Source organism: Brachyhypopomus gauderio, chromosome 11 (assembly GCF_052324685.1).
Source record: "Brachyhypopomus gauderio isolate BG-103 chromosome 11, BGAUD_0.2, whole genome shotgun sequence".
Lineage (NCBI taxonomy): Eukaryota > Metazoa > Chordata > Actinopteri > Gymnotiformes > Hypopomidae > Brachyhypopomus > Brachyhypopomus gauderio.
In genome coordinates, this window is record NC_135221.1 from 17,329,037 (window position 1) to 17,348,245 (window position 19,209).

Here is a 19,209-nt window from a genome sequence, read left to right on the forward strand (position 1 = left end):
TTGGCTCCAGGTGGAAATGGCACCGGTGCCCGTAAGCAGCTCCAAGGGCGAAGTAGGCATTGCAGCAAGGGCAGGACATCATGAACCGGGACCATGTCAAGACAGTAAGAGCCTCAGCACGACCAGCATGTCAGAACTGGAATCGTATCAATCTTCTGGAGCACCCGTGCGGCTCGAGAAAAGAGTCCCAGCGTTGGGAACGGCCAGAGCGCTCGCCGTACTCAACGCGGCCGTATAAGCAGATCACTGTGCAGGAGGGACCCAGACAAGTCTAGCTATGGCAGCTTAGCTGAAGAGCCAGAAGGTAACACGGGCAGGAGGGCTCCATGAGTCATTAGTCCCCGTCCTCCCCTCCGAAAACAAACCAGACAGATCAAGTGAGAGGCATGGACAGAACAGAGACATCGCTGTTCAGTGTCCTCTTTATGTCCATCAAGCCCCGGCGTCGCACCTAAGTATGGCTATTAAATAAAGGCTTGGGTACACAAGTAGGACTTAAACCTGACCTTAAATAGATTAAGTCTGAATGTAAGCACTGAACACTCAATGGAAAGTTTTTCAATAGCTGTGGGTGTTGGTAGTAAAATATCTGGGTCTCCTGATTTGAATTTTATAGCTTTAAACACTAATAAAGAGCCCGCAGCTTGTGACCAAAGCAGGCATAATGGATTATAATAGGGGATGAGATGACACCGATGCTTTGGTGAAAATCATTGAGAGCTTTATATATTAGAAGTCCATTTTATAATCGAATTTAACTGCCAAACAGTGTAGGATCAATCAAGTAAGGTTAATGTTGTCTGGTTCTGGTTCTTTTTGGTTCTGATTAAGACTATGGCTGCTGCAATCTGTTCTAACCTGAGCTTTTTAAGAAACCTTCTGGACCCTTCAGACACCAGCGCACTGCAGCAGTCCAACCTAAAGATGACAAATGCTACTAATGATTTATTGAAATTAAGCCAGAAAAAAATAACTTCTTATGTCCTTTACAAACACCTCAGACAGTATTACTTTTATATTATGGTGATGTCTATCGTGTGATTTGACTAGCACATACAGCTGTGTGATACCAAAAAAAAACAAAACAATGAAATACCACTAAACCAATGAAAGCTAACATATAAAAGATATATGAGATGTAAAGACAAAGCAGGTGTCCTAAAATTTAGCCTTGGGCAATGCTAGGCTTTACTTACATGCAGAAAATCCACCATTTACATTTACAAACTGGTAGCAATCAGTCAGATAGCAACTGAACAGAGCCAATTTCCTAAACCCAGTGACATTTTCTTCAGCCTTTCTAGTTGAATTTTTGTCATCTGTGCCTGCACATGCCATTTTCAGAGCTGCTAGCACAAGTAAAGAGAGGCAGTCCTGGTTAGAGGGCACTGCAGGATAGATCTGTCTTCTCGAGAGCTGCCTGAGTGCTGTTACGAAGCCTGAAATCTGATATTTTATGTATGTATACTTCTAGGTATGTGCCATACTGCAGAGCTATAACCTAAGCTCTAGGTTCAGATCTAAGCTGTTATAGATTGGTCAATGATGATACTATGGGCAGGGATCAAGGTTAGTTTTTTTTGTTTGTTTGTTTTTTTGTTCTTTAGAAGAGAGGTTGTTTTTTTTTCTAGATGTTTAGATTGAAGTTAGTGGTCAAATGTGTCAACTCAGCAGTTTTGTGGAAACTGAAACCTATGTTAGCCTTTTCACAGCTCATCGTTTTGTTGAAAGCTGTTGAATTTCAGTGATGCTTACCACTTTAATGGGCATCTCACCCAGCGTTCTTGAAGTTCATTACGTTCTCCAAATGAAGTGTGTTGCCCTATACTGCAAGGACATGAGAACTTTGATGATATGTCCCCACAGCGACCATGAGACTGTGGAGTTTGGAACTGATGTAAGTCTAACATCAGGTCTGAGTTAAAAGTTACAAAACCTGATTAGGGGCTATTACAAATTATGTCCAGACCTGAGGGTTAGTCCATTTGCATGTAGATTTATGCAGTAACAGGGTAATCTTTAAAGCCTGAGAATTCATTAACATTCATGTAACTTTTAATGGCATTATGAAATAACTGGAACTTGGGGAAAAATGGTTCACGTCTGAAACACCTCCCTCTTCATTTTCCCAGACTCTCATTCCCCATTATGAAATTTGCCCCCTACCCCCCCCACCCCCCCCCCCCCACCCCGACCGAGGTGGTGGGCCGACTTTAGAACTTTAGTCTTTCACAAGTTCTTCCCATCTACAGGCTTTATAGTCAGTCTGCTGTCAAACGTTATTCAAGGTGGGACCTGCGTTTGCAAATGTAACTTATGTTCGTCTTATATTTTATTCTGTGCCATGAGCTGATATACAGATCAACCATTACATAAGCGTCCGATTCAGGTGCAGAGAGTTCTTGGTGATAAAGGACCAGACGGAGAAATTTTACACCTTTGTCTTTTGTTGGAGAGACATTTGCACTGCCGCTTCCTAAAACAAAACTCATTTGAGCTTCTGCAATATAACAGCTACAATTTTATTCTTTTTGGAGAGGAAGGTGAGGGGGAGTCTTAAGTAACATATCGGCTTTGCGTGTCTATGTAGGAGGGCTGGCCATGTTCATGGTGTGTTTGCGTCGCACTGTGCATGTTTGGCTGTGTGTGTGTGTGTGTGAGAACAATGTCTTAAATTGGAACTGCTTCTTCATCGTGCACTCAAAAAAGGAGAAAGTAAAATTCACCTTCTGGAAGGACGAAATATTGCAATGAACTACACACCTATGCAGTATGTAGGATGCAGTATGCAGTATGCGTGTTTATTAGCTTGTGATCAACTGTATTTACATCCCGGTATCAATAACTTAAACAGATGGCGTTAGAAAGAAACATCAGAGGTTAGAACAAACAACTGTAACGTAGTGTTAATGTAACGTAACGTAGTGTTAATGTGAGCATGAGAAACGTTAAGCGACAAAAAACGTCTATGGAACACAGATAGGATAGATAGGACATGTGCTAGCAGATATGTGTGCACTCACCAACGTTACACACAGACTTACACATACATGTGCATGCGCACGCACACACACACACACACACACACACACACACACACACACACACACACACAAACCTTCAAAGTATGTTTATAGAGCATAACATAACATACATATTATATTCCCTTTCTTTTTTCTGCCTTAAAGTCACACCTTTTGGCATCCATTAGTTATAGCTATCCGTTCTGTAATCCAGTGCTGTGCCTGATTCACTATTACCAGCTCAGCACCCAGAACTATGACAATACAATGCCAATGTGCATGCTGTCGGGGGAACAATGCCCAAATAATATCCAGTCAGCGATGGTACTCTAGCCAAAAACTGACATGAGCGGGGTGGAGCCCGACAGATCTCTCCCACAGATGGATTACAGTCTGAAATTGTCTGATTATAAAATGCATCTGAAAGGTTGCCAGTAAGTGTAGGTGCATGGGTCTTATTCAAGTCAAACAGTGAGTGTACATTGTAGAATATCTTCAAATACACGATGGAGGTGAATATCCGTCTCCTTTGCATGAACGTTCCTTTTTGTTTCCCGTGTTCAATTAGTCGTGTAATATAAATGATTCACAGCATCACACGTGAGTTTCCGTGCGCGGTTGAATGTTTGTCTCACGTGACTGCCCATTATGATGCGCATTTCACGCGTTCCTCGCAGCTCTCCCCGTTAAGCACAGCTCGCTGGGAAGCTCCGTCCGTAACGAACATGTGCCGAGGTCCTGCGAGAAAATCCCCGCACTCCCGCTCTCTCCCTCCGACAGCATGACTCCTCCTCAGTGGAGAACAGGTGATGGATGGATGGAACACAGATATCAGCCTTGTCATCTGCAGATGGGCTTTAAATACCCCGGGAGAGGGAGGCTGGCTTTGAGCCTCACCTCTACGTGCGCCTAAGCCAGCTCTTCTGCAGCCCTTTCTGCTCACATCCATCATTTGATCATGGCTTTGCCCCCCTCCCAAGTCCCCACCACCCCGCTCGTCATGTGAGTAATGACACATGGCCTAAAGAAACTCTAATGGACCTCTAATCTCCTTCTTCCCTACAGCAAATAAATAAATAAGACGGAATCCAAAAACATAAGACCCGTTTTTCACTTTCAAGGCGTTCTCGTCTATATTAATCGGCTTAGACGTGGAGGAGATTAATTGTCATAAATGACACATCAGTCACAAGAGCAACCTTGTGGCTGTAGTGTCCTTAGTGTCATTTTGAGTGTGTGTGTGTGTGTGTGTGTGTGTGTGTGTGTGTGTGTGTGTGTGTGTGTGTGTGTGTGTGTGTGTATGTGGGGCCTGGGGTTTCCATCTCTGGTTTAGGTGCGGAGGAAAAAAAGCCTCCACAAACTTTAAGGTGTATGCGGTGACAACCTGTCATGTCTCTAATGATGGTCATTATAGCTGCAAGTGTTTTACCATACGCCCAAGTCAAAACAAACAAACGAAACTAAAACACAGTGCACTGAATGAAACGTGTATTTACCCCTCTAGGATTTACCCCTCCGCCGTTTCTGCACACCGTTTAAGGACCTACAGGTAAAGGGGAATGTGTCAGCGTGAGGCGTGATCTATGTCTTTGTGTCAAAGCGAATGAGAACAATGCGTGTGATTCTCATTAAAGAGTGCTGGCCTCACCTCTATTGACTCGTAGGCCATTATCTCGCCTTCGGTAAGGGTTAACTGTGATGATGCTTTAAGCTGATAGAGCTCAACCTTGAGCGTGGCCCTTCACACGACTCCATCCATCTCCATTACAAAGTGCCAGCGCAGCATTCTTAGCTGAGGAAATCTCCATTAGGGCCGTCATCACTAGGTAAGAGGAACGGAATGGGCTCGCTAATATGTCTGGTACCGTCCTGCGGAGTGTTCGCTGTGCTAATCTTGGACAGTAGAGCTCTATTAGCTTAAAGCGTCCTCGTTTTTCTGTTCTGCAAAATACATGTGATATTGATTTTTATGGCCAGCGATGGTACCGTCAAGTCCGAGGGCAAAAGACTCAGTCCACGATCATTAGGAATTCCGATTCTTTGAAAGAAGATGGGCTTTGTGTAATTACAAGACGATTATTGCAAGACCATAAAAAGGTTCTTATCGCTCAGCACAACATGGGAGAGATGATACCTGAGGCGGAAGATCTTAGAGGAATTTAGAGATAACCTTGAATCCAAACAGCTAGGACTGAGAGCAAACACTGCAGGCTTGTGTTTTCTGTTTTTATGGGAGCACGTTGCTGCAGGAAGCTAGGATTACATCTAAATTAAAATGGCTAAAATGTTTGATATGTATGGCATTCACTTAAGGATGGTTTTGCTCGATTTAGGTGACCCCATCCTTTGGGACTGAGTAGTCAAGTGATTGGTGTATATCTGTGGCAAGCTGAAAAGCAATTTAATTAAGTCTGACTAATTTAGAAATGCACACTCAAAATGTCCTTGCATATGCTGGAGCCATTGTGTGCATGTGTAATATATGTAAACATTTCATATAGCGGTGAGACCTGTTCTTGGTACAACAGTTTATTTATTCCAGAGAGAAACAGCTGTTGGTTACACACACTCTGCTGAGGAGAGAACTCTGAAAAATGCCTGCTTCTCTACGACTGAGCATGCAGCAGAGAACGCGTGAATAGATAATGTCCAGGGTGCAGCCTTGGGCCGTGTTGGCTGTGTGCATGCACAAAACGCTATTCAGACACAGGTGGTTTTCACAGGCCGAGTATTACCAACCGCATCTGTTGCTCTTTACATCGTCCACACCTTTGTCTGCGCCACAGAAGTTCCTGTTCAATCGGCGGGTGAAGCGGCCATTATGACGAGGAGTGAAAGCACGCAGTGTGTCATTTCAGACTTTTTGCTTTGTTCTTCTGACAAGGTCACTGAGAAATCAAGGTGATACAGACCCTGTAAGGACTTAAAACCACATTGAATTCCACCTTATTGCATTTAGAATAATTTAGAACCATTTAGAATATATACTTCATATAATCTTGTTATTATACATTTTTAAACATTTCTCTTATTAAATACATGATATATAATCTAAGCAATATCTTGTTAAAACAGATTATTGACTATTCCTGGCAATAACAGTCTGTGTGGCAGCCTAATGGCAAATTTACCCCCTGATGTACTGGTATTTCACTGGTGTAATATTTTATTCATGATTTACAGTAACAGCCTACAGTCTGATTATTTAGCAGCCTACAGAGTTGAGTTTTCTGAATTTAACACTGTAACTACACAATAACTACACAAAGCTGGCACCAAAGATACGAAAAGCCGTAAGAGCATCACCACAAACACACACACACACACACATGTGCATGGAGAGAGAGAGAGAGAGAGAGAGAGAGAGAGAGAGAGAGAGAGAGGAGAGAGAGAGAGAAGAGAGAGAGAGAGAGAGAGAGAGAGAGAGAGAGAGAGAGAGAGAGAGAGAGAGAGAGAGGTGCATTTACTTCCCAGGATTGTTCAGTCTGAATGGGTGATCTATATCAGAGAGTGACATGGGGTATTAATCTGGAAGCGTGCTCCTGTCAGGGCAAGGGCATATCTCTCCTCATTGATATGTTTGCTGCACTCCAGTAATCAGTTGCCAGCAGCTCTGTGCCTGCAGACTGCCTGCTGCTGCAATGGGGATATGAGGTGTGCAGAGTCGCGAGGGGAACTTCCACACGCCAGTGTACTCTCTGTTGTCCCGTCTGAAGAGTTTGGAATGGAGCCGTGTAGTATGTGACATGTATTATGTGACATGTAGCATGTAGTATGTTGTATGAGAATGGGATTGGAGGTTTGTTAGGAAATAGGTTCATTTTGACCATGAAAAGTACCATGCAGTACTGGCAATAACAGTCTGTGTGGTAGGATAATGGCTAATGGCAAATTTACCCCCTGATGTACAACTGGTATTTCCCTGGTGTAATATTTTATTCATGATTTACAGTAACAGCCCACAGTCTAATTATTTAGTAGCCTATAGTCTGATTATCTAGCATGGCGCCAGAGTTAGACGTCAGTTTCTGACTTACTGCTATAGTGCAAATGGTAAAATACTTATAGTATTATGGTAATCAAGGGTAATACTGTAAAGAGCAACCCAAATTAAAAATGTTATAACCATAAAGAATTCCAAAATGGATTTTTTCCAAGAAGGGAGATTTTGTAATATTGCCTTTGTAATTTGACACAGTACACCTTAGTGTCATGAACAATTTTATGATTGGACAAGACTTTGCAACCAGGACTCATAATAGCTAATGTATGCATAATAGCTAACAGAAAATAGATTTTTGTATCCATGGGCCAATTAAACAAAACAGCTTGAGGCAGTAGTCACAGTAATTGTCAGATCATTGTAAATTGTACTGTAGGCTGTATGTCTCATATCTCCCAGTTTTTATCATTATTTAGGTATTAATTTATTAATGCTACAATTACATATACATATCTTCCTTTTAGAGAAAGGATTCGAGCAATTGTTTGGTACCATGCAATGATTATGGCTGTTGTTTTGAGCAACTAATGTTTATTTAACACATTTCAGGATGACATATTAAAAGCTATTATCTTAGTTGTCTGGCCTGAATATCAAGCACCTCATTCAGTGAAAATATCTTGGTTAAAGAGGTATAGTGTTGAATTAAACCACCTGGGCCCACATGTGTGTGTGTGTGTGTGTGTGTGTGTGTGTGTGTGTGTGTGTGTAAGAAACCAAGGGAGTGAGCAAGGGTTGGGGAAAAGAGAGAGAGAGAGAGAGAGAGAGAGAGAGAGAGAGAGAGATTGGGTGCTGTAGTGTGCTGAAATATTCATGCTCCAGTCTTCACCTGGGGAGTAGCAAAAGTGAATCCTCCCTCCATTCTGACCCAAAAGAAGAAGCCAGTGGTGCATCATTGTTTGCATATTGTACATAGAAATAATAATGTGTCCAAAACACTAACAGGTTAGTTCATAGCTCTATTTACACACACACACGCACGCACGCACGCACACACACACACACACACACACACACACACACACACACACACACACACACACACACACACACACACACACACACCCATTTCTGCTCTAGAATAAGCTTTTGGCCTTGCCATTTATGTCAGACCATGACTGAAGATTAGATAGCATCTGTCCTTCCTGGACAGGGACAATACACATGTCACCCTCCAATTATTGGCAATCAATGTCTATTTTGCCCCTCGTCCATCCCAACTGGTGCTCCTTTCTCTCAGAGCACACAGGCTTAGGTTGGGGATTTCTGAGGACGTTTTTGAGCTCTGCTCCTTTTGCTCTACAGAAATGTCATTTCCGTATCGGCTCTGTCCTCCCCGCTCTCTTGTCCTTCTGTTTATGTCCGCGCCAATCCGCTCGCCGTGCTCCTCGGGCGGGGGCGCGTCCCGTCTGCGGCGCCCGCTCTCACACCGCGGGGTTTTATTACGACGCCATTCGCATTCGCGGCCGGTGACAATGACGTCGGCCTCGGTGAATCACGGCAGACTGCGCCTCCGCGCTTACCGCGCGATGCCGTTCGAGACGTGGCACTGTGCCGCTTTTCGTTGCCGAGCAAAGTCGACTTAGAGCGGCGATAAGCAGCAGCTGCGTGGAAGTGGTCAGGGACCCTCAGCTCGTACGGCACATCTGCTGAGCGCAAGTATGATTCACACAGTAGCAGTGAGTCGAAAAGGGATGTTCTGACCCCCTGACCGTGACGAGATCAGCTGACAGGGCTTTTGGACTGAGACCTCGGGCTTTGACTATCTATCACTTAAAGCATATCGATATCAGGTCTGTCTAAGAAACCAAAACGAATAGAATTAATGTTTAAAACACTAATGTTTGGTGAGCAGATTTTCTAACGCTTCTTCTAACACAGCTTCTGGATAACAATACATTCTTCATCTTCCTTATTCTTGTGTATTCTAATTCTAACTTATTATTATTATTATTATTATTATTATTATTATCATGTCTTCATATAGGCAACAGGCATGTAGATTCATCTGTTCATATGAATATTTATATATCTCTTTTATCCCATGGAAGAACACTAAAATGTGGAATCTATATCAGTGGTGCCACTTTTGCAGCGTTCGTCTGATTGAAGTCTCGTTTAAATGAATTATCGCCCCATTTATTAAGTGGAGATCTGCGGTGTTCATCTTTAAAACGGCCATCTTGCCTCTCCTTCCCTTTCCTCCTGTAGTTTTTCCTCCTCACTTGACTCTGAGTCAGGAGCCACCTGACTCCCTTACGCCATGCCAGCTGTAATTAAAGCAGGCAGGTGGGAAAGGCCCCTCTGAATGAAAAATTCAGAGGATTTCATAATAAAATGAAAAGCAATTACCGGCCATCTTTCACCATCTCGGACACATGACAGGAAGAGGGGTAGTGGGCGTGGATGAGGAAGTCACTGTAACATTTAACCTGAATTCCAAATGGGCGATGAGTAATGATGGTGATGTCTTCTGAGGATAACTCCTGCAGGCCAGTAACAGGAGGATGGTTGAAGAACATTTCTAGACAGAGAGCTCTGGTGACAAAGCAAAGCCAAACCCACAGCCCCGTGGCATGGCCCGGTTTGGAGTTCGCCCTGCCACACGAATGGCTTGAAAATCAGACCAAAGAGGAGTGTTTAGATGATTACAGCAGAATATATTTGCTCGGCAGCCTTTGACGTGTTATGACTCTAAAATGTCTCTCTTTTAAGTACAGTTAATATACACATTTGTATGCAGCTCCATAACCTTCTTTGATCTTGGTTCAACGTGAATACTGGCCATCCGATAGACAAAAAGCTTCCTGGTATCCACTTAGCTCTATAATTAGTGCGCGTTCTCAGTGAACGGGTTCAGCAGATGAAATTACACAACCACAGACCATTTAGTTCAGTGGCCAGCAAGACAGCTTTGCACAGTTGCATACTGTATCTAGATAGGAGACACATAAAGATGATGAACTTTAATTACCGACTATCAGCATTGTCAGGAGCAAGCTGAGATGCTTTTGTGGCTTTAATAAAACAATACAGCCTGCTTACAACCAAGAGTTTAAACGTAGATGATGGGGGGGGGGTGTTGTGGTCGTGTTGTGGCACAGCGGCATGTAAATGAGCGTCAGGACTTCGGCAGGCCTCTTAATAACCGTGGAAGGTCAGGCTTGTTTGATGAATGTGTCCCATGGCTGCATCCTTAAAAGGTGTCATCATCATCACCGGGGGTAAATATACGACCGCTCCCCCTCACCCCATCAGTTTTAATGCTGGGCATTCCAGACACATCTCAAGAAGTATTGCCCTTGTTTCCGTCATAAAAATCAATGAACTTGGGTGTGCAGCGGCTGGACTTCTAACAGCGCGCACTTCTAAACCAGCACAGACCGTCGGCTGTTAAAATGTGCCTCGCTCAGCAGTGCTGCTTTGTAACGCACCCAAAGACACTCAGCCTGACAGAGAGGGGCTGGACAGGAGCGAATATCGAGCAGTCTGCGTGTGTGTGTGTGTGTGTGTGTGTGTGTGTGTGTGTGGGGGGGGGCGGTCGGGATGACCTATAGACCTTTTTTCTTTTCCTGCAGATGCCGTTTGACTTAATGTATGCCTGTTTTATTGAGGAATAACCGTTTGATGAGGATGGGCTTACGAGAAACCCAGGAAGGGAAAGAGGGGGTTTATTGACATCAGCACTCTCAGCTACTTCAAACCCAACAGAACATTCTGCGGTGTGTAAGTTGCAGAAGGAGGGGAAAACAACCCATGCTGCTCTCTCCTTCGTCATGTCCCCTTAGGTCCAGCGTCTTCATCACCCTGACAACTAAATTAGGAAAGTAAAAGGTCTTTAAATCAATAAGTTGACGTGGAGGGTAATATATTTGGAACAGAGTCCCCATCTCCAAGTTAGCAAAATCTCCTGCATGAGTGATATGACCGTTCCTGGCCACAATGTGCAACCACAGAGAAAACACTGCGGCTAATTGGCAAACGCCATTAGCATTATCAGCACATCAGCATTAACAAAAGCAGTGGGACAGCATTAAGACCTCTGAGGACATCAGTCCTGAATGTCCTCTTTAACGTTTTACTAAATCAGTCACGAGTTCGGGTTACACCAGGGCTCAAAACCATAAAGAACAGGCAGGTTTGCACCTAGTGACTTGGAGAGAGTCCCCACGGCCCGGAGAGAGAGTCCCCACAGCCCAGGAGAGTCCCCACAGCCCAGGAGAGTCCCCACAGCCCGGGAGAGTCCCCACGGCCCAGAGAGAGTCCCCACAACTCGGGAGAGTCCCCACAGCCCGGGAGAGTCCCCACGGCCCAGAGAGAGTTCCCACAGCCCGGAGAGAGTCCCCACAGCCCGGGTGGTCTGTTCACGTCTGTGGAAGACTCTGGTAAGATGGCAATGGTCCTTCTTGGCTTCGCCTTATCAAGCTGGCAGAACAGATCTTTAAATTTCTGTTATATATGTACCATAAATAATCATTATGTGGGGCATAAAAATGGCCTGTACACCCAATTGCGTCTGTTTCACACATGGGATAACGAGGCGCAAAACAGTGTTTATTCTTAGGGGAAATGTTAGATATATTAAGCAGGAATCCAGGTCTCTTTTTTCCGTCACTGACACTCTTTCTCGGCACAACACAACTTTTTTCAGTTTGGTGTATCCACGTACATCTGATACCAACTTACAAAATAATAGAACTAACCAACAGAACTATATCAATCTTAATCTCCATGCGTAACTTTTTGTACTGCTGATGAAATCTGAAAGATGAAGATATCTTGTGGGGACGTAAGGAAATATCAGGTTTAGTTTATGTTTGTAGAACAGAGAATTCTTCCCTTCTATGCTTAATACTTCAAATACATAAGCTAAGCTATTCCGAGTGCTTATAATAAGAAAAAGTCCAAAGTAAGCAAAACAGTACCATAGACATAGTAGTCTGTCCACCAGTGGGGAAAAAATGCTACTTTAAGTGTTGCAAGAATTCCTGCACCCCCTGCATTTGCAGTATCAGCTGGTTGCTGACACACCCCTCGGCAGCAGGATATGATGCCTCAGCATGTCTCCGCCCCCTTGGCTGCCTCCTCTGGCCTCATTGGCCCCCGTGCAGGACGGTCATCCACTCCCACTGTCCAGACTCCACTCTGCCTGCCTCCCTCCCCTTGGATCTCATCCACCTCGTTTGGCAAAACCGTCCACGTGGCCGAGGATGCTTGTCTTTGCGATGGCTGTTAAAGCATGAAGACGCCTGTTAGCTTCACGGCTGTCCTGCATCGCAGCGCACATACAGCACATTCACCAGTATATACGCAGCCTCCATCAGTGCAGTAACTACAGAGAGAGGCAGAGGATTCTTACATTTACATTTCCTGTATTTGGTAGGCAATCTATTCCAGAATGACTTTATATAAATGCTTTATGGGCCCTTAAAAAAAACCTCTAAACCTTTCAACGATCTTTATTCCCGCATAGCCGGCTAGAACCAGAAACCGTCAAGATAAAAGTCTGTAGAGTGTATAATTTTTAGTGTTTTATTTTATTTATTTTTTGTTGGTGTTTTAATACGTACGTTATATTGAGTCATGCTCCGTGCGCACTGGGATTACTGATCATGCTCATTATTGCCTAGTATTGTTCATTACTGTAATGGTTCATTTAATAGCTATACTTCTTGCTTGGTGATTTCCTGCTTAATTAGTCATCCATCCTTCCTGTAACTACCACAAAGGGCATTTTCTCCCATAAATGCATCAGTTCAAGACAACAACAACTACCTTGCAGGTCGGCGCTCGGGCTAAGCATATTCCGTTCACATATTTTGGGAAGCATCATTAGTAGACTGAATTTATCTTTCCTCTGTCTCATTACTACTCTTCATTCCAAAAAGGAATAGATTTGCAGGCACGCGTTTAAATGGGAGTCACATACTGGGCTGTAATTTCCTGTTTGTAAATAGGAAGTCATTGTCCTGGGCCCCCTGTCTGCAAGTGAGTTACGTGACTGGGATGGTTAGGAGATGAGGATACTTATTCAGCCCCACGGACTCTTCCCCGCCGAGCCCGCGTCATTACCCCGTGGCGGTGGGGGTGGGCCGGACCCGGGCGACGGAGCAGAGATGACTTCTTTATTTTCCTTCCCCCGGCCACAAGTAAACCACCTCATCTCCTCCACCTCAGATTGGCTGTAGCCATGAGTAATGTGCTGGCCAGATGGATAAAAGAGTCCTGAATTTAAATGAATGGGATCTTGACCTCATTGTATTTGCGTGATCCTTCCGTTTACTCCAATAGAATACGCGGCTTGTTGGGGCCGTCCACAGATGACTCCTGGCTCCATCTCCTCTCCTCTCTGTGAACCACAGGTGGTAACAGGAAGACAAATTCTGTTGTGAGAATATGTTGTAAATACACTGGAACTGGACCATTCCTTTCATTTCCTAACGGACTTAGTGTTATCGGCACCCTAGCTCTCTGAGTGATGCAATAGCGCCACCTAGGTGAACGCATGCCTTCTTCCACAGTGTGTGAAGACAGCAGTGGTGCCCCTCTTGGAAGGGAGCACCCAGCGCTCATGCCTTGTTCGGTTCTGGCATTGCAGCGGTAAAGAACCATGTCACACCTCACACGAGATGTGTGGGCTGGTTTTTCTCTTCACGACCCCTAGGCAAATGTCTAACTCAAGCTCCAACACTTGTGCTTGTTGGTATGGACTTGGCAATATGTATTTTGATTACTCAAATAAAAAATATAAATTTAATTTATTATTATTTGCTTGACTTTTGCTGAGATCTCTTCCCTGTATATTCTTTATCTTCAAAGGAAAGTGAATGTCCCCATGTTCAAGGTTTTTCAAGAATGCCAACACACTTTACACATTTTTATGTCTTGAACCTTGGCATCGTGGAGTTCTGCTTAAATGACTCAGACCCACTCCGACCCACACACAATAGGATGTTATAAAAGATTTCTGATAGGTATGTTTTTTCCTTAAATATATGGACGATAGAAAGAACTTTCAGTTTTCAACTGGAGTAAATTTTGCACATAAACTGTCAAACAGCTGTCACAAAGAATTTCTGGTTAAGTGAACTTCAGTGTTAAGGGGAAAGGGGGAAACATGCTACGCTGATATCAAGGCCTTTTTCAATCACTTGCACAAAAATGTCTCCGACAGCTGTTTTTTTTTTCTTTATTCATGTTAAATCAAGTTTTAATACTTCTTACAGCTCTCATATTTAACACCTTTAAGAATAATAGGAGCTGTCTGCATTAAAAAAAACAAAAAAAAACCTCAGCTTTCAGTGTCTTTCTGGAACGTTGCTGGCAAGAAAGGAAAGAGAGATGAGAGTAAGACGAGAAAATCTTCGTTCTCCATTACAGCTCGACTCGAGTGAACTCCAAAACAGCGACAGAGCGGCAGTGATAGCTCAGCGCGTAGGTTACATGCAGGAGCAAAAGGCACTCGGGCACAAGCGCCGCTCGGGGACGACCCGACTGGCACCACGCCGCACCTGTGAGCGGAGAACAAAAGAGGGCAAACAAGGAACAGGTTTGTGCAATAATGAATAAGTGGGTGATTGGGAGCATGGCAGCTGTGTGGGGTGTGTGTGTGTGTGTGTGTGTGTGTGTGTGTGTGTGTGTGTGTGTGTGTGTGTGTGTGTGTGTGTGTGTGGGTGTGTGTGAGTGGGCGTGTCCCTCCTGCGGGGTGTTTGGCACAGTGTGATACTTTCAATGTCTAATTATCAGAAAGTCATAACATTTGCAAGCAATACATAAATAGTTGAACAATGATCAGAAAGGGAGATGTCTTTGTTGAATATTTAATTTAAAATATGCAATATTTCTAAACAATACATTTGTTGAGAAATACGCTTTTTACAAACAGCGGTCACTCCGATTAACTTGAAAGTATTAAATATATAGCAATATTGATTTTCTGAAACCACCTGGCAAGATGACACTGTGTGTTTGTGTGTCTATAACAAGCTGGCTGTCATCATGAATCACAAAGCTGGAAACGTGTGAGGTTCCTTTTTTTAAGCCAAATCCACAGCATTGAATAGTGGGACCACTGGGAGGCATGGGAATCAAACTCGCACAAAAAACCGACTAGGACAAAACAATTGAACACAGCTGAAGCAGCGAACAAACAAGACCAAAGCAAACGCTAGAAAACCAAATGCAATATGTGACGTAAACACCTATAAGAGCGCGTGCATAAAACAGTTTAGCCTGGCCAAAGACACTGGGGAAACAAGGAAGAATCTATGTAACTGAAGATAACAAGGACACGATGAAATGGGTTTATTAGACATGGGGTTATGAATACATTACAGGTGATGGGTAGGAGAAAGGGTGGAGCATGTAATCAAAACAAGAGGCACATGGCAAGAGAGTTAGACTACACAGGTCTAGACGCTATAGCAGGCGGAGACCAACAGAGGAAACCTTGATTTTGTCTTTGTGGACAAAAGCATCAATTCCCTTCAAATCACCATCACATCATTAAATCACAATAACAATAGCTTAGCTGATTCTGCCCTTTAGAATCCTTGATTATATGAATTTATTGGAGTCTTTCATTCAGGGTAAAATTCATCCTGATCTTTGGTTCCAGTATGACACACACGATTAGTTACAGTGTCGTGACTCACCTGTCATGCTCAGCTCAAAACACCTTTTTTTTCTACATGAGGTGTCAAAAGTCTTCAAGTTTGGCCTCTCTGTTAAATGACTCACTCATTTGCTGCTGTGACTCACTTTGGCATGTAATGTCATGCAGTTGGACATATTAGAATATTTATCAATACATTTATGTTGAAGGCAGGCTCAAGGAGAAACTGCGAAATCATGACATCCAGTGTAGCAAAGCCTAGATGCTGTATGCACGTATGTGAATTCGAATTATTGCATGACATTACCATAAATGGTATTTTACATGACATTAGTAATGCCATGTATGATGCGAGCATAAAACAGTTGTTACCTCTTTAAGACCAGATGTGTCTGGAGTGGTGCTGGTTTGTAATAGATTTGATGTAGATTATTTAAAATAGCCATAAAAACAGCCAGTACTTGAAAATTGGAATACCTAGGCTCAAATAAATTGTGGTAGATTCATAACCTGAGGCCCACAGGGGCTTGGTTTGTTATTCAATATTCACATTTAGTGTGAAGAAAAATAGCTCTTAGATTGTGGATGGGGTCCTTTAATGTTTCAGTTCAATTTGATTAAAAGGCATCGCAAAAATTTAGGCCTGCTAAAATTATATATATATATATATATATATATATATATATATATATATATATATATATATATATATATATATATATATATGACTTTGCCTTCGTTACTGATGTTCAGTTTATGTCGCAGTATTTTCCAACAAGAACAAAAGACTCTTTCATTACTTGGACAAATCTCAACTGGTTGAGAACTGTGAACTTACAGTACCTTTAGTTGTGTTACACATCACAACTCACCAAATGGTGCGATGATTAGCAAAACAATATTGTTAACTAATTGTATAGCTGTTAAGAACATTTGAAGTTCTTTAGGACAAAAATGACAAGACTTCATGCTTTGACAAATGGCTACCGACTGCCGACTTTCTCGTCACCTACTCACAAGTGCTCTACAAGTAAATTGATTTCTTTTGTGGATCATTCCTTTCTCCTACTACTTGACAGCAAACAAGGCTGTTGAAGGTCTTGTCCAACATTACATTTCATTAGCATATTTATGAAAAGCTGAGTTTAAATACAAGACTGTCACCTCGGGCAAACAGTGTTACCTCAGAACTCTACCAAGTAAACTAATCATCTGTTGAGCGTAAATATATTTGAACCAACTTTGCACATAATTGCAAATTGTGTGATACTTCAGGAAGATGTCAGCTGAACTTGAAGACTTAAACACTTTTTATGACTTTTGTTTGAAAGCCAGTGTATCCCAAAGAGTTTTTAAAAGTGACCAACGCTGTCATTCTTTGAACATTTCAGATTCGTATAACCTATAAGGACATATCAGTGCAGTAATGACTCCTGGAACAAGTTAACAGTTTTCCTCCCTATAATAGATCCATTAGCTAAGCTTGAGTACTTCTACTGTGTGAGGTCATTTTCACTTCAGAGGACAATTTGCCATCATGTAAGCTTCAAACGCTTCTGAAGGAAACTTCTCATTCTGTCCTTTCTGCCTGATTATAATAATTAAGTAATATTTCATGGGAAATACAACCTTAAGACAGACAGTTTCTAAAAAGGTTTGCGAGACCATTTCTTACACCAAACGTTTTTATTCACGTTCTGTTTCTGTAGAGTCACCGTGGTGCTTCCCCAACATTCCCCAATGCTCAAGGTCTCTCATCTCTGTAGTAGGAATGGTGAAGCAAATGGTGAAGCAAACCACGTGTTGGACATGTTTCACATACTGCCAAGGCCTCCCAACACTGTAAAAAATTTCAAGTCTCACCAACTAAAAAAATCTTAGTGACCCGTTGCACCTATTTTTTTTAGTTGGTCTAATTTAAGCTCTGCAAATTGCAAATTTTAAGTTCTGCTGACAACTACAGAATTCAGTCTAATTAAAGAAAATAAGTTGAGCCAACAAAATGTTATATATTAACCAAATACACCTAGTGAGTCCAACAAAATGTTTTATGTTGTTCCAGCTACAATTGTTTAGTTCAGGTAATTATTCATTAGTATACAAGTTGCCTGAACTATACACTTTATGCTTTACGAAGTAAATTCAAAATATACAGAAGATAATTAAGTAATTGTGCATTTTATTTGCATGTCAAAAAGTAAACATAAAATATTACCAAACAGGCATATGAGAGCTGCTTTATAAATGTAATAAAAATTGAAACGTCGTCGAGTCAGGAGGACAAGAATGAGCGTTAGCTCAACGTTAACCAACGTTAGCTCAATGCTATTTTATTAGCAATACGCTAACGGTAAAAACACACTGGTTCTAAGGGAGGGGGGACACTAACACGCATACAACACACATCCAGGGAAACGGGAGAACTGAACGCGGAGCTGTATGTGGTTGGAAAAAGTATCTAAAAAAGTACTTAATTAGAAATCAATTGGGCTTCAGCAAATGCTTAATTACTATGCAGTTCTAGCTAGCTAGGTAGCTAACGTTAGTCCGCATGCTAACAGTTTGCCGACGTGAGGTAGTTAAATTCCAAACGGACAGTTAACGCGTGACGGTTAATTAACCGTTAATCGGTAGCTTGTCCTTGCCAACCACAACAGTATTAACACTAACATTACTAAACTCATAGCAAAGTTAAACACTGAAAAACAACTTGTCGGCTTAGCTCTAGTTTTGATAACTATACGTTTGGAAAATATGTTGAAATACGACCTAGTTCAAAATTTAAACTCAACAAACACCACCAAGTTAGTTGTGTTAGCTTAGTGAAGATCCACATTAACTTCACTCAGTGAACGTTTGAAGTCCTCTAGATAAATGGTGAAACGCTGGGTCTTCATTTTAGTTTTGGTGCAGAAGGCGCCAAGAAAATCTTCTCTCGAGCATGCGCATTAGTTTCACCACTACCACTATTGCTCGCCCAACAGTTTTTTACTTTGGACTTGACATGTTGACTGAGAACCATAATGCTCATTCACTGAACACAAAATATTAAGTTGAATGGTAAAAATGCAGCAGCTGATGGCACAACTCGTTTTTTGTTTTTGGAGTAACTATTTTTATGTTTCATGCTTTGCCCACATAAATTTTTATATTCACAGAACATAAGCAAACAAAGATTTTTTACAGTGAAGGTGAAGACCATGTCTGGATACACCTCTGTGCCATTCTCATCTAGCCTTTCAGAAGCTTCTCTTTCTCCATCACTACCACTGGACCTTTTGGCCTTTGGACTGAAATATTTTGTAGGATCCTGTTGTGACTGAACTGTTTTGCTTCCCTGGATGCTTCGCCTCTGAAAATTTCCTCTGAGAGGATCGCCTTGTTCATCTGTCTGAAAAAAAACCCTCCTCTCATTTAAACAGCATTTTATGACTCAGTATTGAGCTATTATATCTTTATAGAGTAATAGAAATTTAATTCAATGCATGAAATAATTGTACTCCTTCAGCGCAGACTTCATGCACAGGATACGAGGGAGTAACTGAGATTTCCACTTCTCCAAGTTGGTG